Here is a 20931-nt window from a genome sequence, read left to right as displayed (position 1 = left end):
GTGCGAACATTCCTCAGGTTTACCATCCACCACACTCCCTCACTGCCAACAGGTCCGTGTAACTTGCATGATTAAGTTGGAAGGAGTCAGAGATGATATTATAGGATCTCCAAAACCAAATCACCCAGAGAACAGACTTCTGAGTCTCAAACAATGGTTTCTTTCTTTTCGGTTTTCTTGAAGCATGATTGGTATATAACATATACGTCACATGAGACACCTGGCTTGATGAGTTTGGATATATTCATACACCCGTGTGACCATCACCACAGTCAATCACCTCCAATCACATGTCCATCATCTCCACAAGCTTCCTCCTATCCCTTTGGTTGCTGTTGCTGTTGTTGTTGTTGTTGTTGTTACTCTTGTTGCTTCTTCAGGGGAAAAAAAAGCAAGATATGTGTGCTATTGAATGGGTACAAAGTTACAGATACACAGATGGGTAAGTTACAGAGATCAGCTGTACAATGGGCCACCCGTAGTTAGCAGTAAGTAACCTGAACCTAAAAATTTGTTCAGAGAGTTGATCTCTCATTGTGTTTTTATCCCAAAGGATTGTTTTGATTCGTGTGAAGCACTCCATTGATCTCTCATGACATTAGCAATGATGAGCTGGGTCATTCCTCAGTGTCGTTGCTCAGTGTGGATGGCTCTGGTGCTTGGGACCCGCCCGCACCCGGCCTGAGCTCCACCTGCCCACAGTCCTGCCAGCCTGTGGGAGCTGCCCCTCCTCAGTTCCTCCTAAGAGCAAATCCGAAACCTCCAGACACTTTATACCCCACGTCTGGTGGGTCCAGCATTTCCAGCATTACAGGAAAGACCCCGATGGCTCAAGGGTGAAATTTGATTTCAATAAAAATAATGCTAAAGAGACCTTTGCAAGCAGTGCATTCTTTAATTTATGGATGTTGAATCATACTTGGCGGCTGCTGTTATTTGGAGACGGACACATGGAGACTTGATCGCTGGCCCGTCTCACAGCAGGACTGAACCCATGTCATTTCATCAGCCCCCCCCCCAGGACCCTGCCACCAGATCTCACCAGAAGGGGAAAAGATGCAGAGGGTGGCCTGGCACCAGGGGACTGAAGAATGCCAGCAATGTGCACTGTTGCCTTGGCCTCATTGAAATCCGCAGACATCTCTGCCGACTGAGCAGGGGTCCCATTTTGCAGATGAGACAATGGAGGTTTAAAGACCCGGTCCTGGGTCAAAGTTCCTACTGTTACGCAGTGGCAGAGGAGGGACTCAAATCCAGGTCCCAGACAAAACGCTTTTATTTTACTTTTTTCCTACTAAACCTCGGGTGTCACTTTACATGCTTGCCTGTGCTTTTGATTACTTTGGGATCTATTCTAGAAATTCTGGGCAGAACCACCAAGGAGGGGCTGAGGGTCAAGGACCAGCTCACCCACCGCAAGCATCATTTTTCCCTGGGCTAGGGCTAGGTTTTGTAAGTAAATACTCAAGTGAAAGGGGACACTTTTCTTGGAAAATGCTGGTAATTTGATGCATGTAAACACTCTTAGAAGAGTCCCTGTCACACTGGGGCCTGTGGGCAAATTACATCAAGCAAAAGCAGTTGTAACTGAGAAAGACCCAAAGGGACGTGGGCTCAGTAATGACAGCCAGAATGTACTGACCACTTACTGGTGCCAGGCATTGTACTGGGAACTTTCCATGCATGGTTTACTCTTCCCTATAACTCTTTGTATGTTAGCATCTCCCCCACTGAATACACCAGGAGACTGAGGCACCGGTCAAGTAGCTAAAAAGAACCAAAGCAGGAGGATTCAGATGCAGAAAGTCTGATGGCAGAGGCTCAGCTGTTAACCATTAAGCCCCACTCTCCCTCAGCCCTTGGAGAAGGTAGCTTGAGCATTCTGCCAAGGTCATGCAAATAATTCTAATCCAAGAGAGGTCTTCATCGCTCATGGTTTAGGACTCGGTATACACCTGCATCAGTTTCCTGGGGCTGCTGTATAAAAGCACCTCAACTTGGGTCCCTTAAATGACAGAAATCAATATTGTCTCACAGCTGCCGAGGCCAGAAGTTCAAAATCAAGGAGTCAGTGGAGCCACCATATCCTTGACGATCCATTCCATCATTATCTCCTAAGTCTGGGAGCCCCTCAGGTTTCCTTGAATTGTAAGCATGATGTGCCAGACCTGCACCTTCATGGCTTTCTCCTTGGCATGTCTACACTGTCTTCCTCCTGCATGTGTTTGTCTCTGTGTCCAAATCTCCCTCCTTTGATAAGGATACTAGACATGTTGGATTTGGCTGTGACGTAGTTTCAACCTGATCATCTCTGTCAAAACCCTCTTTCAAAATAAGGCCACACTCTGGATCTCTGAAAGAGAGGACACAGTTGGACCCATGGCAATACCAAATCAGTCAGAAACTTACAAAGACCAGTGCAATAGGCCCAAAACAATTTTCTAATTCCACTTCCTGCCACCTGGCCTCCCACTCTGAAACACAGAAATAGCACCCAGCTACAGAGGATGGTTGCATTTTGGGTGCACTGTGGTCTTTCAGTCTTTCATGCCTCCTTGGTCTGCTCATGCCCCCTCTTGTCTAAGATGCCCTTCCTCACCTTGTCCACCTGGAAGGCTCTGGTCCCTCATCACAGCCCATGCCCCTCACATCTGGATGTCACTACCAACCATACTTTCCCACTGTGTGCCTTTAATTGTGCCTCTTTCTCTGTGCTTCTCCATGCAAATCTTCTCCTTTCTTATCGGTGGCTCCTTCTGACCAACAGCTTGTGAACAACCCTATGGCCAGGAAATGTGCCTCCATGCAGCGGTCTTAGAGATGCCTGTCTCATGAATAAATATGGTAATCTTACTTTTATTGAAATTTATGGTGACAAATTTCCCTAACTGTCAAAGGTGAAATGGGAAGTCTCTACAGACCCCTCCAGCACAATTACTATGTGATCCTGTGGTATCTTCTGAATCTTTAAGAAATGCTTGTGTATGTAATGTTGGTTACTAATCTCCCTATCTGTAATTTGCCCTTTTGATTTTGTAGTTTCTATTCTATTTATTTTATTTTATTTATTTATTAAATTTTTAAATGCTTATTTATTTTTGAGAGAGGCAGAGAGCAAGAGACAGAGTGTGAACAGAGGAGAGGCAGGGAGAGTGGGAGACAGAGAATCCCAATCAGCCTCCGTGCTGCCAGCACAGAGTCCAAAGAAGGACTCAATCCCACAAATCATGAGATGATGACCTGAGCCAAGATCAAGAAGCAGATATGTAACCAACTGAGCCACCCAGGTCCCCTTTGCAGATTTTATGTGGGTTTATCTTTTCTTAATGGTTTGGGCTGTTTGTGTAGGGTTTATGAACTCCTTTCCGAAAGTCATGGAGACAGCCACTAAAATTTTTTTCTAATACCTTAAAGACTTTTATTTTCATATTGAGGTTTTTACTCCATTAGAATTCATTTTTATGTATGTGGTATGAGGGTCTAGTCTTTCTCTTATGTTGATAACCAATGTAGCACAATGTATTGAAGAACCAAGCAATTTTCATTTTTTCTGATTTAAGGGCACATTGAGAAGTAATTTTTGACAGACGTATATCTTATATGCTTCTTCATTCTGTCCTAGGCATATCATTAATCTTTTCTGTATTTTTAATGTTTATTTATTTTTGCACGAGAGAGTTGTGGGGGCAGAAAGAGGGGGAGACATAGAATACAAAGCAGGCTCCAGGCTCTGAGCTGTCAGCACAGAGCCTGATGTGGGGCTCGAACCTATGAACCGTGAGATCATGACCTGAGCTGAAGTCAGATGCGTAACTGACTGAACCACCCAGGAGCCCCATAGGCATATCATTAATCTTTAAACTTTGAGATAATCTTCCTTAGAATGGTCCCAATTCAAAAGACTTAATTAAGGGTTCAAGGATAGTCGAACCCCAAACCTTTATTTAATCTGTTAACCATAATTCCATAAAGACTCACATAAATTCTAGAATAACAGGAATTGTAATCACTTCTGTTTTAGTTAGAATTAAATTTAAAAATAATCAAGAAGGCATGACTGCTCTAATTGGTTAGAGGACATCAATCTCAGAATGGTTGACCAGTGGGAGCCAGAGCGGAAGAAAAAATGCTGGAATCACCTCAGAGAAGCATTCAGGGACCATCCTTGGCTGATATGTCTCTGCCTGGACCCATCTTTTGGCATTCCCTGGACCCTGCCATAAATGGTGAAGAAAACCCCTACAGTGAGAGTGACTTTGGGTTTATCCCTGGGGAGACCAAGAGAAAATAAATAATCAGCAAAAAATGCTAAATCCTATGTTTCAGGTGATAAAGGAGACCCAACAAAACTAAGAGAGCCTCGTGGGGAGAAAGTAAGCAAGGAAATTGGAGCCTCAGGTTGGTGGGACAGAGAAAGAGCTATTCAGAGAAGGGACCCTGGGCACCAAGCAAGGCCAGCATTCATGAGAGCCACAACTGGATATAATGGTAATGAGTCCATGGAAGGGTACTCAGACCTAGAGTTCCGAGGAGAAATACCTAGCATTGTGTGCGTCCAGGCACATGGCAGGACCTTCGTGAATGCTTGTTGAATTTTGCCGCAAGGAGACAGTAATCAACTATTAAGTCACGTCTAGAATATTTCAGAGGCCCTGAAAAATTCCCTATGGACCTGGGGCACTTTACTACTCATGACTCAAACCTACTCTTGTTGTTTTCTACATACTTCTCATGGCCGTGTCAAATTGATTGTCGCCATGGCAGAATGGACAGGGTCCAGGCTCCCACGTCAGACACACCTGGCTAGAATCCCAGGTTTGCCACCTATTAGCTGTAGAGGATGTGGGCAAGTCTCTTAACCTCACTGACCCCCATTCCTTCATCTGTAACACAGAACCTGGGAGGCCTCCCTCAGGGGGTTGCTGTGAAGACTAATGATACGGTGTACGTGAAATGCCTGGTGACCAGCAGGCATTCTAGGACAGATGGCAGTTACTCTTATTAGTGGTGTGGCCTTCTCGCTTGCTGGTGTCACTTCCTGGTGCCTGAGAGCTGACGGGAGGACATGCTTTCCCACGTAGATCAAATGACCACTTTGGTTGATTATAGGGTTTGGTGTGTGTGTGTGTGTGTGTGTGTGTGTGTGTGTGTGTGTGTGTGTTAAACAGCTTCTCAACATTTGCCCTCTCTGCTGCAGCAGAAGTGAGTCAGAGGGGAGTGGATGGATGGTGGAAAGGAAGCAATGAGGCCACAGCCCCAGGGACAAAGAACCACCTGGACATGTCTCCCCCACCCCTGGTTCTCAGGTCGAGGTCACCAGCCAGGCACAGGGCAGCCAGTTGGAGGTGTTCCTCGGCCTTGGATCCTGAGCCTACATAAGGGAGTGAGATGCTGGCTGCAACTGTGTTCTCTCAGCAAGATTCCTGGAACTGGAGGAGATGCACTTTGAAGTGCTTTGTCAACACTTCAAAGTCTGGGCACTGGCTTTCTTTGGGGACAAATAAGAAAGCAGATGTGACAGCCAAGGTCAACAGTGAGTCACTGAGGACAGTGTCTGCCAGATCCCAAATACTTTCTCCTTCCCTTAGGACCCTGATTCCCATTGGAGTGCTGTCCTAATCTCCCTCTCGTCCACAAGGAAGGGGACCTACGGAGGTCATTGTTGAGTGCCCTTGTTAGCAAGGAGTTGGACCAAACATTCATGAAACACCTGTGTTGTTTCAACTGCTACTGAATAGTATGAGCATTCAGATCTCTTTTATTGACTACTTACTATATGCTAGGCTGGGTTAGGTGTGTGTGTGTGTGTGTGTGTGTGTGTGTGTGTGTGTGTAATTTCTACTTAATATTCACAATAAGCTTTTCAGTTAAGGACCATTATCATGATCTCCATCTTAAAGGTGAGAAAATTGAGGCTCAGTTTCTTGAAGACACAAGGTCAGAGAGCAAATAAGCCAGGATCTGAACACAGGCCTACCCAGCGATGCTTAGCCTTGTGACTGTCACACCAACTGCTGGGGAAGAGAGGTATCATTTTCACCGTGAAGTAATAGAAGAGATGGAAACTCAGGGAGGTAAAAACAAAAAACAAAAACAAAGAAACAAACAAAAAACAAAGGGCAAGATCAAACAAAACCCCCTATATGGAATGCTTTCTGGTTGGAGAAACCTGGATTCCAATTTTCAGTTCAGGAGTGAGTGCATCCTTGCCAACTCTTTGATGGTGACCAAGTTCCTTGAGCTCTGTGTAAAATGTAGAAAGAAGAGTGTTGGCAGGCTTTGAGTGACATGACATGCACACTCTGTCCCACAAGCTTGAATCAGCTTAATGCTGGAGTGCCAACAGGTTTTGTATCTCTCTCCCTCTCCCTCCCTCCCAGGAGTATGACTACTGTGTATGACAAAGGGAGTTGAATGGGGATGTGGCACTCTTTTTGCATTGTCAGGGCACCCACTAGCACATACAGATCTTTTGCATGATTGAAGCAAGTTAGCTCCTTCTTCTGGGCAGGTCCAGCCACATTCCAGGGCACACAGCTTTGCAGGGAGATTGGATTTCACCCATCACTTGCTTCTTGGTCAGGAATCCATGTAAACAACTGAACATAGCAGTCTTTAGTCTCCTCAAGCCCACTTTAAAGCATGAAAAACTGAAACCCAGATAGTAACCTATCTGGGCCATCCAGTAAGTAGCAGAGAAGAGACCATGACACACCTTGAATTTTAACCTCTATGCTACCACCTTTGCCATGTGCATTGGGTGATAAGGGGCCATGCCCAGGTACAGCATGAGTGCCTGCTGCTACCCACTACAGTGCCTGAGACTCTGGGGCATTAGATAAAGAGTCAGAAGTCTTATGCTACTGCTAACTAGTGCCAGAGCCTTGTTCAAGTTACTCTACATCTGGAAAATGGGGTTAATATTTCCCTTGAAGTCTTATCCTAAAGCATATGTGAACAAATATACATGAAGGCCCAATATGTGTGAGTTGCACTAAGTCTCAGAAGGGAAACGTCCAAGAATTGTGAGCCAATGATCAAATCAGAAAGGGTCTAAGACATGAATAAGACCTTGGGATACAGGCTGTTGAGCTTCCTGAGCCAAGAGTTTCTGTAACACCAGTGATATCATTGGACCTGGTTTATTAAAGGGCTCTAAGGCAAGTAATTAGTGAATAGACACAGCACATCACATGCAATATGGGAGTCAAACTGTTTTGTAGACTGCAAATCATGAAGTTCTACCATTTGCCTTGCCTCCTCTGGACAGAAGAGCAGATGACAAAGTTTAGGAGAATCCCCACAGCCTGTTTTCACCTAGAGTGGCCTAGGTGGAGTCCATTTCTGGACTTTCACTTATTGGTTTTATTTTTGTGTTCTGGCTAACTTTTCCCATAGCTAGAAGACATCCACAGGGACATCCCTTTTCCTCATACCAACTGAGTCTGGCAACTTTCCCTCCCCTTCCTGGAATCCTTCTGCTACTGGTTTGGGCTGGCCCAACAAGGGCTGCCTTCTGAGCAAGGGGGATGGCGTGTTGAATCATCACCTTTCCTGTTGATTTTCCCAGAATCACAGAATGTTCTTAAAGCTCTGAGCCCTACACCAAGAAGACCACCCATCTCTCCTTCCAAAAACCAAATCATATTTTCTTAACAAACCAAAATGACTACCTCTTTGCTCACGCAACTAGCATTTCCCGAGCGTTCATGAATTCCAAAGTTATTTGAGTAAATTAGCCTTTGAAGCTCAGTTTCCACCTTGGATTATTGGAATAATTTCTTGGAAAACTGATCAGTACTGACGCTCTCTGAAAATTGGCATCCAAGAATGACCGTCTCATTATGCGAAATGCCCATAGATTCACCTCGAAACACCTTGTGATTTCTCAAGTGCTATTATCTCCCAGTGACATCTCTGCTTTGGAGCTTATTACTTAAATAAAAAATGTTAATTGTTTCTGAGAAGCATGCAGTGAGGAATGGGGACTGCCATCTCTGTGGAGCCAGGTCTCCAAATTCCCAGGCTGCTGCTAACTTTCTTGCCTAATGCTGGAAGCTCTCCACTGGCCAACCATCCGTTTGTGCAGACTAAGTCACAATTTACATCAAGCACTATTTTCACACAGGGTGTTATTTATTGAACCTGCTACCACAGCGAGGAGGGCGCGGGCTCTTGAGTAATTAGAATCCTGTCCTCGCTGGGGAGCGAACAATGACTTCCTGCTATCTCCGCCTTCTAATGGGTTTGCGATGGCGCTATCTCTGCTTCCATAAATAACATGTTCCATGTAAATAAGGAGTCATTAAAAATGGGGCAGCACCCACACATCATTTCATAAACATGAGGGAGGTACTTAGGAAGAAGCTCATCAATAAACAGGTTGTGCTTTGTGTTTCAAAACGGAAGCTGCTCTCCAGTGACTATACACACCACTGTTTTAAATTAAATCATTCCATTAATACTTACTCCCTGCTGTCTGATGTAGGTGCAGGGCAGGGGGGGGGGATAAGCCTGGCCTCTGGAGGCAGATGGACCTGGGTGCTGAGTTGCGTGAGGTGCACTGAGTCTCCAGTTCTGATTCCCAGCATCTGTGAGATCTTGGGCAAATCAGTTAACTGTCCAAGTCCTGATTTTCTCCGCTGGACCATGGACAGAGCTGGGTCTACTCTCGGTGGCTGAGTTGGGTGAGATTGGGTGCAGGCGGGAAGCAACCTTTTTCTTGCATCTCATTGCCCTGACTTTGTGTTCTATCTGTGTCTTTGAATTATTAAAATGGCTAATCTGACTAATGACATTTCTAAGCCCATTGGAAGCTCTATCTCATCCCAAGCTTGGGCCAAATGGGCTTAAATACCAATGTGAAGAGGACATGTGAGTTTTTCTCTCTCTAACACTTTCCTCTCCTCTTCTTCCTCCATCTCCCTGAGATGTGTCCCCAGCTCTTTCAGGAGTGGATCCACATTACAGTGGAGCACAGAGGGGACATCAGTTCCAATAATGCATTCTGAGCCTGTTACAGTTACAGTTGGACACTGGAGTCTGTCTAAAAGATATTCTTTCTTCTGAGGTGCTCTCTTGAGAGAGAGAGACTCATTCACAACTTTAGGACATTCTCTTGGGTAGCCCAAATCTGAACCTTTCTACTGGCTTCTCTGGCTGATACCAAGCGCTCTTAGAAATCAAGTTCACGCCAATGTTTTAAGTGTTTGGCAGTGGCCCATGCAAAGATGTCAGTTTAGCCCTCAGTATTACATATTCTCAATTACCGGATGATAAGCATTAACACATCACATGTATTATGGGGAGATACTATTCTAACTGCTTTACATGTTCCAATAGTCCCGTGAGAAAAGTTTTATCATTATGTCCATTATAAAGATGGAGACCAACATTTGGAGAAATTCCAGAGCTGCTAAGTGGACTCAGGAATATAGTTCCAGAAAACAGGCTCCGACTTACCTTCCTAAATACCTCAAGATGCAAGTGGAGGGGATCTTTTCTCTTCCAAAAAGGTATGTAAACACACACAAAATTATTCCTAGGAATTCAGCAAGACTCTATCTGAATCCAAACTTCTTCCTCTTTGTTCCTTTGTTTCTATTGGTGGTAGGCTTCTGCCCCTCTAAAGGACATTACAGACTCTTCACTAACTGTTCTCTTGTAGACAAATCTTTCTTCACGTAAAAGTAGGCTGAGTTTCCAAAATCAATCCCAAATGGCTCCTGATCTTGAACTCACACATCCTGGCATCAATGCTGACATGATTCTCTGGACTTTTCCAGCCAAATTGTCTGGTCCTCATCCCACTGCTGAGCTGCTATTCCCTCATAGTTTCTCTTCTTGTTTCAGCTCCAACCACCCATACTCACAGCATCGCATTGGCATCTGTGACCCAGCATCGTGGTGGAAAGATCTAGGACTTCTCTGGGCCCTTCTTGACCTTCTCCAGCTACAACCTGCATTGCCTTCTCCATTCTCAACATTCTCACTATCACATTGCCTTGTTTTACTTGATTATAAGTCTTGCCTCTCCCTGAGCTATTTTGTCATTTGTCCCCTTGTGTGTCTCTTATCCCCATCTAGAACAGTAATGTATGTGGTACGCTGATATGAAGCTAGCTGGAAAAAACAGATCCCTACCCTCAGCTATCTTATAGTCTAATTGAGGAAAGTAAAGGTCCAAAGCAACAAGTTGGCATAGGATCACTGTGTACACTGTCCCAAGGCAAATCCCCTTTCTGAGCCTCCCATTTTCTACCTCTCCCATGAGTGACTGGACCACATGATTAAAGGGGCTATTCCCACTTTAAAGATCTATGACTCCGGAATTGCGGCTTCCCTTAATGTTCCTGGAAGAGCAGACAAGTCCAATTTGAGATATTTGAATCTGATTAATGCGGGAGCAGTTAACATGGGGATGAAGGCATACCCCTTCCCCTTCTTCTCTTTCCCCTCCAGGCGGCTTTTATGTTTCTGGGCTTTTATCCCATTATCCCAGCCTGACTTTATTAGTACCACCTGGAGAGGGGCCCGCTCCCCACCAGACATTGGAGGAAAAGCAGAGAGTCAGCTCGCCACTTTTTGTTAGCCTTAGCTCTCTGTTTACACACTTCTGGACCATGCGTCTCTCCTCTCCTCTGTTTATTGGGAAGGAAATCTCTGCCACTGACTTGAGTCTGAGGGAAGAAGGGACTGGCTGAGGCCATTTGAAAACTCTAGTCCAGTTGAATGAGGTTGGGGTTTTCAAAATGACTGCATTCTGTCCAGGGAATAACCACAAAGAAAGCAGAATTAAGTGGCAGGCAAGGTCCAGCTTGACCTAGTCCAGGCGGCGGATGGAATCCTGCTGGTACTGCTTGAAGATTACTAGCATGTTCTCTACACCTATTCACCCTGTTCTGTACTCCATCAGACAAGAACCTGGATTCCTCCCAGTCTTCCAACATGATGTCATCTTTCTCTGTCTCCTGACCATCTTCATATGCAACCTCTTTACTGGAAAACACCTGGCTTCCCATTTGCTACAGGCTGCAAGTTATCTTCAAAGATCACCATCCTCTGGGCCATTTCTCATGATCCTCCATATTTCAGTGAGGCATTTGGGTCTGCATTCTTACCACATCCCATAGCCATGCAACATATTGGGATTGCAGGAAAAAAATTCAACTAAGCTTCGCTTGGCCTTTTGGTGGATTCTACTGTTTGTGCACAAGACAAGAGAAGACAAGTCAACAGACAGGTCAACTATAGTGTTACAAATGCAATGCTTGCGAAAGGCCAATGATCTAGGGAATTCAGGGCAGTGGTGCTGTACCCAGGTACAAGGGACAACCTCCCCAGAGGAAAGCATTAGAGGCTGAGTAGAAAGAGCAAAGAACTGCAAGACACATTCTAAGAAAAGAGAATAGCATTAAAAAGGTTTTATGGTGATAAAAATTACAGTGCTAAGACTGAGAAGAGAGACATTAAGTCAGGCAGCTTTTTCTGAGTAAAACTTAACGATGACACTTAATGTTTTAAACCCCAAACCATTTCTTTGTCTCACTGCTGTGTAGGTCAGCCATTTGGGATGGGCTCAGATGGCCGGTTCTGCTGATTTGGGTGACATTCAGTTGATCTTGACCAAGATGCCAAGATGTCTGTAGGCAGCTGTTGGGTCATTCAGAGGCCGGCTGCTGTCGGTCTGGGCACCTCTTAGCTCCCTTCTCATTGTATCCAATCATTCAGTGGGTTATTCCAAGATTTTCTGCGTGGCTTTGCAGGGATACAAAAGAGAGATGGGAAGGCCATAAAACTTCTTGAGTTCTGGCCTCAGAAGTTGCCAAGCACTACATTCTGCCACATTTTATTGGCTAAAGCAAGTAGCCCAGATGTCAGGCAGGTCATATACACTCTATGTCTTGATGGGAAGAGCAGCAGAGGACTGTGGAATTTTTTCTGATCTTTCTTGGGGTTTAATCCTGCAGAAGTCATGCAAGGCCATATGACCAAAGGACTTCTATTCAAGTTTGGATTTTTTGTGAAGGAAAAAGGAAATATGTAATATAATAAAAATTTAACATAATATTTTTAAAGAAGAGTGAGAGACACTATCATATGCATAACTTGGAGGTGATTTCTGGGTACTCTTGTTGGAAGGAAAAGTCCACTACTCATTTATCCAGAATCCATAAAGCCTCTCTGCCTCCAGATTCCCAGGGCTGCAGTTTGTTTTGATTTAAAACAGTAGACAGTGGGCCACTTGGGTTAGTTAGGCATCTGACATTTTTTTTAAGTTTAAAAAAATTTTTTATGTTCATTTATTATTGAGACAGAGAGAAACAGAGCATGAGTAGGGGAGGAGCAGAGAGAGGGAGACACAGAATCCGAAGCAGGCTCCAGGCTCTGAGCTGTCAGCACAGAGCCCAGTGCAGGGCTTGAACCCATGAACCATGAGATCATGACCTGAGCTGAAGTTGGATGCTTAACCCACTGAGCCACCCAGGTGCCCCAGGCCTCTGACTCTTGATTTCAACTCAGGTCATGATCTCATGGTTCAGGAGATTGAACCCCATATGGGGATCTGTGCTGACTGTGTGGAGTCTGCTTGGGATTCTCTCTCTCTCTCTCTCTCTCTCTCTCTCTCTCTCTCTGTTTATTTATTTTTGAGAGAGATAGAGAGAAAGAGAGAGAGTGTGAATGGGGAGGGACTGACAGAGAGAGGGAGACACAGAATCCGAAGCAGGCTCCAGGCTCTGAGCTGTCAATACAGAGCCCGATGCGGGGCTCAAACCCACGAATCATGAGATCATGACCTAAGCTGAAGTCAGACACTTCACTGACTGAGCCCCCCGGGCGCCCTGCTTCTGTTATATAAGGCAACACATTCTCAGGTGCTGGGCATTATTAGGAAGCAGACATCTTTGGGGGTCATTACTCAGCCCTACTAAAGTGAGAAAGGAGGTTCAAAGACTTTCACCATAAAAGCTCATCCTGAGGCCAAGGAAGAGGACACACATTTGCCACAACAGGCTTGGCCGCATCTAAGAGAGGGTAGGAGCCAGAGGGCTCCTGAGCTGCGTCCTCTGTGCTCAGAAGGTGGCTCACGTTAGAAACTCACAATCTCCCTCCAAGCATCAATAAATGAAAATATCCCTGAAAACCTGTCCACTTGTTGTTCTTCCCATCTTTGTGTAACTGCCGGAGCCATGACGATCCTCGGGCTTTCTGAGGCCAGCTTCCACTGTGAGCACATCCTCTTTCGATTGGAAATTGAATGTTCCGGAATGCCCACTGGGTCTCTTCATTCTGACCCTGGAACCACGAAAACTGAGACCACGGTGCCGTTCGCCTTCAGAGTCTTTCTGCCTTTCCGGGTAGCGAAGGAGCTTGAACACGCCTTCCTGTCCACACTCTGACCTAGAGACCACGACTCCAGAATAAACATTCTGATTTTCTTACCTGCTCATTATATAAACTAGTTCTTTAAAAAAAATTTTTTTTAAGTTTATTTATTTTTGAGAGAGAGAGAGAGAGAGAGAGACAGACAGACAGCACATGAGTTGGGGAGGAGCAGAAAGAGAGGAGGACACAGAATCCAAAGCAGGCTCCAGGCTCCAAGTTGTCAACACAGAGCCCGTCACGGGGCTCCATCTCATGAACTGCGAGATACTGACATGAGCCAAAGTCAGCACTCAACCAACTGAGCCACCCAGGCACCCCTATATAAACTAGTTCTTAGTTCCCTTTTTTTTTTAAAAATCTTGATGACTCTTCTATACATATGCTTTTTTTCTAACACTTTTTACACTTAAAAATATCTGAATGTAAAGTTAATTCACATTTGTTTTTGAAACCTGGGAGAAAATAAAAAAGAAAATCAGTTACCCATAAGCCCTGCCCCCAATGAAAACCACTAAACGTAAGTATCTTTTTCCACTGCTCGGATGAATCTGGGAGCTACTCTGACTCTTCATACGAAGTCACTCTGTGATCGTGGGCAGTTCCCGTCTCGTGTCTGGACCTCACTTCATTCCTTTCTGAGAGGCTCACTTTGAATTCACAACACTCTGTCATCCTTGTCATCAACCTGAACATCACTCATTTCAAACATTCACAGTGGACACTTGGCTGGAAGAGCCCCGCTCCTGGTGACTCAACTTTAAAGACCATTTATAATTCATCTGCACATGTGTCAGCCTGTGTCTTGTCGATTCAGCTCTTATTACAGCTTCCAGTCCTGGGTTTCAGGGTCACCCCACTTGGCAGATCTTGTCCTCAGCCTGTGTGTGAAAATGGTGTCCCCAGTGGCTTTGGGTCTATTTCATGCCATGTATTCCCTGCCGTCCGATTTCATTTCCTCAAAGCCATTCTGGGTTTATCAGACAGTTACAAGGAACACAGGAAAAGTAGGGGCACAAATCTGGAACGGAGTGATATCGATGCCATTTTTTTTTTATTGGTAGTAAACAGCCTGCTTTTGAGAAATTAGACCTTATAGATCTTTGGTTACACATTCCATTTGGACCTCACAAAAAACCCCTCCTTGTGTATTACAGCAAGATTGTAAAAGTTGTTGGTATTAGGTTTTAACCTTGCTTCATAGACAAGAAACTAAACTTGCCAAAAGCTTCAGAAATGTGAAGTTTTGACCTCAATCCCTAGTAAGAAATGCATTTTCCTGGAACCCAGTGCAAAAAAGTGTATGGAGAGACAAACAGAAAGACAAAGTAGGGACATAGATAGACAAAGAAGTGAAACAAAAGTGTTACAAAATAATATTTATCAGAAGATAGGTGATAGAGATAGATAGATGATAGATAGGTAGGTAGATAGAGATTGAATAATAGATGATAGGTAGGTAGATAGATAGATAGATGATAGGTAGATAGATAGATGAAAGACAGATACACAGACACATAGATTTGAAGCAGAAGTTGGACAACACCGCGCCCAGCGGCTTCTTGGAGAGAATTAGTTGAGTGCGATAGCTTGTATCGAGCCTCTAGCTGGTACAGGGATGGCGGTCGGTCCCGGCTCCCTCACCCCTTACGGATGACATTCTGGACATGGCATACCGTGGCGCTGGAACACTCTGAGGTCAGGCCCCGGTTTTTCTGAATTATAGGGGCCCCAAGCGTGGAAGCAGGAAATAGCTGGTTCCAGGTGGGACAAGCTTGGAGAACCGGTTAGTCATGCGCGTGCAGGGTCAATACCCTCAAAAGTATGTGGGGGGCAGGAGAGGATGTGACTTTTGGGAAATGCAGAGTCTGTGAAATTATCTAAGTGCAGTGGGGGCCTGGCTGAGGCCTGGCACTGCGGAGAGTGACGCACCTGGTCCCCGCTCCCCACGGGCTGAGAAAGCAGGAGGGAGGGCGCGGGGCTTCCCGGTGAGGAGAGCGGGCAGCAGGCGCAGTGACATGGCCCCTCTGAGCTCGAGATGCTTCTTCTTCGGAAGGAGACTCAGCCCGGTCCAGGTGCCCTTTCGGTGGGAGGCGTCCTTCACCGGCGTCTGAGGGGAAGGGCTTGGGTGTGTGTGTGTTGTGTGCACATATGTGTGGTCTGTGTGTGGTGTGTGTGTATATTGTGTTGTGTGTGTGTGGTATGTGTATTGTGTTATGAGTGTGGTGTGTGTTGTGTGTGTGGATGTTTGTGTAGTATGTGTATTATGTTGTGTGTTGTGTTGTGTGTATTGTGTTGTGTTGTGTGTGTATGCGAGTTGTGGGTGTTGAGTATGTGGTATGCGGTGTGAATGATGTGTGTAGTATGTGTGTTGTGTTGTGTGTGTGGTGTGTAGAATGCATGCATGTGTGGTATATTGTGTGTGTTGTGTGTGTGCATGTGGTATGTGTGGTGTGTTGCTTGTGTGGCATGAGGTGTAGGGTAGGTGTGTTATGTGCTGTGTATGTTGTGTGTTGTGTTGTGTGTATGTGTGGTGTGTGTTGGCAGTGTGGTGTGGTGTGGTGTGTATTGGTCGTGTGCATGTGCGTGGGTGTCGGACGTGTGGTGTGAGGTGCAGGTGCGCGCCTGCTGTCCGTGGTGTGTGTGTATGTGGTGTGTGTGGGTGTGTTGGTCGTGTGCACCGCCCCCTCCAGGAGCAGCTCCCAGCTCGCCACTGCTGTCCACACACAGACACCCCTGTAAAAACGCACCATTTCCTTTCTGCTCTCGATGGAAAGCGCGCGGGCCCGTAGGCCGAGAGAGGGCGGCACTGGAGGCCCAGGCAGTGTCCTGACGGAGGCCGCGGTCGGTCCCGTCCTTTATCATCCTTCTCCCGTGCCGCCGCGATGAGGCTGAACCCGAATCAAGGGCAAAAACATGCTGGGTGACCTCCCACACCCCAAATGCAAGATCAAACGCTGTGGAGAAGGAGGTGAGCCGGGCTCTTCCTTAGAGCAAATGCCCTAAAACATTATGCTCAAGATAACAGACTGTTTTGACCCCAGTAAACATTTGAACCATGGTGAAAATTCTTTTTCCTTCTCTTGAGGGTGGAAGGAACAAAGGATTATTTTTTTCCAGGACAGAAGCCACTGTTATGAATATGTATTCCTCAATAGTAAAATCTGTATTAATAAATATGGATATACACGCACATATATATCTAAAACTACTAGTTCAACAAGTATCTTGGTAGGCCTACTATGTTTTGGGCTGTGTGTGTGTGTGTGTGTGTGTGTTGGTCGTGTGCACACACATGCAGATGCACAGGGCATGTCTGTGACTTGATCCTCACCACCTGTCTGGTAACTGCCCATCCTGGCTTCCCAAATCCTTATTGTTATTGTAGGATCCACCTTGGTGGCAGAATGCTACTCTGTTCCCTGGCTACTTTACTGTTATGGCATGGGTCATCTGACTTAAAATAAACCAAAGTCTTTTTAAAAAAAATTTTTAATGTTTATTTATTTTTGAGAGACAGAGAGACAGAGCATGAGCAGGAGAGGGCAGAGAGGGAGACACAGAATCTGAAGCAGGTTCCAGGCTCCAAGCTGTAAGCACAGAGCCCGTCATGGGGCTTGAACTCACGAACCATGAGATCATGACCTGAGCTGAAGTTGGCCACTTAACTGACCGAGACCCCCAGGTGCCCCAAAACCAAAGTCTTACCCTGGGATTTTGGGGATAGGAACGGAGAGCTCGGGCACAGAAGTGTGGAGGAAGCCCAGAATAGTGTCTTAGTCTATAGGACTTTGAGGAAGGTGGGGACTGCTGCATTTTCTTACCAAGTGGGCACAGAACACAAGGGGGAGAGAGTGAAAAGTAGAAGGGAAGGAAGGAGGCGGGGGAGGAGGAGAAAAGATTGAATTAACATGGACAAGAGCCAGAAGGATGAACGCATCCTATGTGAGGTCCTTTCCTCCAGCCATCCCTGAAATCTACTAGAACTCCCCTTTTTAGCATTGTGAGACTTGGCACTAACTTTATGATAAATTCCCCATTTTGCCTCATTTAATGGAGTTGGGCTATCCTTGCTCCTTCATGGATCTGACCCTCCAAATAGCAATTCAATAGACCTTTATGGAGCAGCATGATTGTGCCAAAGCCTATGGTGGGTGCTGAGGATGTCCCCAGACTCAGACCTTGGTCCTGACACTTCCCAGGCTAGAAGAGTCCATGCTCTGTTTGGGGTATTAGTTTAGAGTTTGGGGAAAAGATACTCTGCAGAATGACCTCTAAGAAGGAGAGAATGAAGGAGCCCTCTTAGGAGGGTGGAGGCTCTGGGGCCTCTCTTTTCAGAGAAGGTCATGTTTCCACTGTGACCTGTGGGATGAGCACCACTGGTAGCCAGAAAAGTCTGTGAAGGGGCGCCTGGGTGGCTCAGTCAGTTAAGCGTCCAACTTCGGCTCAGATTGTGACCTCGTGGTTTGTGGGTTCAAGTCCCGCATTGGGCTCTGTGCTGACAGCTCAGAGCCTGGAGCCTGCTTTGGATTCTGTGTCTCCCTCTCTCTCTGTCCCTCCCTCCCCTGCTCAAACTCTCTCTCTCTCAAAAATAAATAAACATTAAAGCAAAATTTTTTAATAAAAAAAGAAAAGTCTGTGTAGACAGCAAGGCATGAGTTGGTGAGTGTGGTTTGGTTTGGATGTGGGGGGGCGATAAGGGACTGGGAATGGGTTGGGGGGCAGGGAAGAGACTGGCAAAGAAGGTGAGGACAGAGTAAGAAGGACTTTCCAGTCCAGCTTACAGACTTGGGACCTCGCCTTCGTAAAAGATGTCTGAGGAGACCTACTGTAGATGCCGCCCATGCCGTTCCCGCTGAATTTCACCACCGACATCCTTGGAGAAAGGGAAAACCCACACCCGGAAGAATCGGTTGTATAATGCTTTCTGTTCCCCAACTTGTGATTATTTTCTGATTCGTAGACTTTCTGGAAGGTTCTCCTTGAAATCCCTAATACAAGGATGTCCCTACATTTCCCATATTTGAATACATTTTGATACATCAGCGATCTTCCAATTGAATGATTCCTTTTATTTTTCAAGCAGGAGACAAAGTAACTGGGTCCGAGAGTGTGGATATTGATGCAGTGATGCGCAGGTAGGACATAGAAACGATGGCCTCAGAAGCCTGGGGACAGTGCTGGTGCCTTCTCTGTGCGGGGGGCGGTGCTGAGCGCTGTGCTGGGGAGGCAGAAGTGCCCAGGGCTGACCTCTGTGGCTGTCGGGGGAGAAATGAACGGACGCTGCCTGGATGCAAATCCTGGCTCTGGCACTTGCTGGCCACGTGGCCCTGCGTCTGTCACATGGAATGCAGACCGCTTTAGTAATTCGCTCGTGGGGCTGTCCTGAGGATCTGATGCAATCATTCCAGTTCAGCACGGGAACACCGCAAGTGCTCAAGAAAGATAATTTATTTGTTCTTTGGAATTAAGAAAAAGGGAGGGGCATCTCGGTGGCTCAGTCGGTTAGATGTCTGATTCTTCTTTTCGGCTCAGGTCATGATCTCATGGTTTGTGGGATAGAGCCCCCCATCAGGCTCTGTACTGACGTCAAGGAACCTGCTTGGGATTCTCTCTCTCCCTCTCTCTTTGCCCCTCCCCTGCTCGTGTTCTGTCTCTCTCTCAAAATAGATAAATAAACATTTAAAAAAGAAAAAGGGAGATGATAGATATAGATGGACAGATACATAGATAATGTTGATACATTTTAAAATACGCTTCTCAGTCATTTTCCAGGGCAGCTCCAATGCGATCAAAGTCTTCCACTTCCCAGTCCAGTAGGTTTGCACAGCATGAGTATCAGTCACAGACCACCTAGCAATGACTCTGGCCGGCTTCAAGTTGAAAAAAACTATGATTTACTGAATTTACTCAGTGGATATGGATGGCTTTGATAAAGTGGTTTGCAGTTTAATGTATTACCTCAATAAAGGATATATTGTAGAGCAGTTGGGGAAAAATAAAATGAATTTTAAAAGCCTACTGCCCGTGTGAATATTTTAGCTATTTTCCTCTTCATTTCTTTTCATTCACACAGAGTCATTTCACAAAGTGATTTTGTTAGTTCCTGAACACACATGCACACAGTTTTGAGCCGCAGAGTTCTATCTTCACTATTTGACCGTGATTTTAAATGTTTATTTGACTTTCATTGGGACACCTGGGTAACTCAGTCAGTTAAGTGCCCAACTTTGGTCAGGTTCATGGGTTTAAGCCCCACGTCGGTCTCTGTGCTGACAGCTTGGAGCCTGGAGCCTGCTTTGGATTCTGTGTCTCCCTCTTTCTTATTCCTTCCCTGCTCACACTCTGTCTCTCTGTCTCTCAAAAACAAATAAATGTTTAAAAAAATTAAGAAAAAAAAGAAAAGACCTTTGGACTTTAAAAAAACAAAAATTTATTTGACTTTTTGTAAACAGTATTTTGAATATTTGTTTGTATTTCCTTCAAATGGATGATACATTACTTAACTCTTTCCTCATACTGGATATTTCTGCTGCTTCCAAAAAGCAATGGATTTGACTAGACACAAGCTAATGTCATTAAAAACAAAAAGAGATTGTTGTAAAGTAGTCCCATCAAATAAAAACACGAGCAGACTCAGCCGCGGTGTCACCATTGTGTGAGCTCGTCCGAGGGGGCTACAAACACTACGGCGATCTTGACTCCTGTCTTCATACAAAAAGGAAGAACAGAGGCTCTGCCACCAGACTGACATCAGCTCAGAATCCACACCTTTCTGGCTGGTGGCCTTGGGCAGATGCTTGGCCTCTCTGGGTGTTTATTTTCTCATCTCTACAATGTGAGTAATGCAGCCTTCCTTGTGGGGGGTAGGGGGATTATACAGACTAAATAACATTCATCTGGTACCTGTGTCCCAAATCCCACATGCGTGACATTCATAGCCTACACATGTGATACTTAAGCATCCCAGTCCATGTCACCAATAGAAAGAAAAGCCTGTGTAGGCAGAACAATGACCCCTTTTCATTGTAAATTTCACACCCAGCATGAAGACCGTCCCGTAGCAAGCACTGGTGAATAGTTGTTAAACAAATGAAGGATGATCCTTCTATAAGAGAACTTGGGAAAATTTAGTACTCAGTCTTCAAAGTAAACTATGGGATCTCCACTCTCTGTGTCCAATACTACAATTCTACATATGATCAAACTGTGATCGCAGAGTAGTTTCCACCAGAATGTAATTACATTTATGGTAAGCATACTGTAGCTTCAGCAGAACCAACCTCCACTCCATTGTCCTATGTACAATAACGCTAGAAAACAATAGGCTTTCTTAGGGGAACTTACCCCCAACCTTTGCTACCAGATCACAAAACGGGGTGGGGGAAGGAGTATTTTCCCCCAACAAAGCATCTCTACATGTGGGTGGTCAATGATGTTTACTTAAAACAGATCTGTGGCTGAAGAGAAAATTCCAATTTCCCGAAAGGTGAATCTCACTGATGCTGATTACAGAAATCAGTGGTAGTGCTTTATGTAAGAAAAGAA

At 45.4% G+C, this 20931-nt stretch overlaps 1 long non-coding RNA gene across 1 annotated transcript; it reads right to left on the bottom strand.

Moving 5' to 3' along the window:
• Window positions 1–11395: 11395 nt before the first annotated feature.
• LOC115300807 lies at window positions 11396–13236 on the bottom strand. The gene is made up of 2 exons (XR_003912852.1): window positions 13146–13236; window positions 11396–11757 (listed from the first exon to the last, which is right to left on the bottom strand). It is a non-coding gene; the product is annotated as an uncharacterized LOC115300807 (long non-coding RNA).
• Between the last annotated feature and the right edge of the window lie 7695 nt (window positions 13237–20931).

The sequence above is a fragment of the Suricata suricatta genome, chromosome 9, assembly GCF_006229205.1.
Source record: "Suricata suricatta isolate VVHF042 chromosome 9, meerkat_22Aug2017_6uvM2_HiC, whole genome shotgun sequence".
NCBI classification, from domain to species: Eukaryota; Metazoa; Chordata; class Mammalia; order Carnivora; family Herpestidae; genus Suricata; species Suricata suricatta.
Note: the sequence above shows the minus strand (reverse complement) of the source record. Positions and strands in the feature narration are given on the sequence as shown.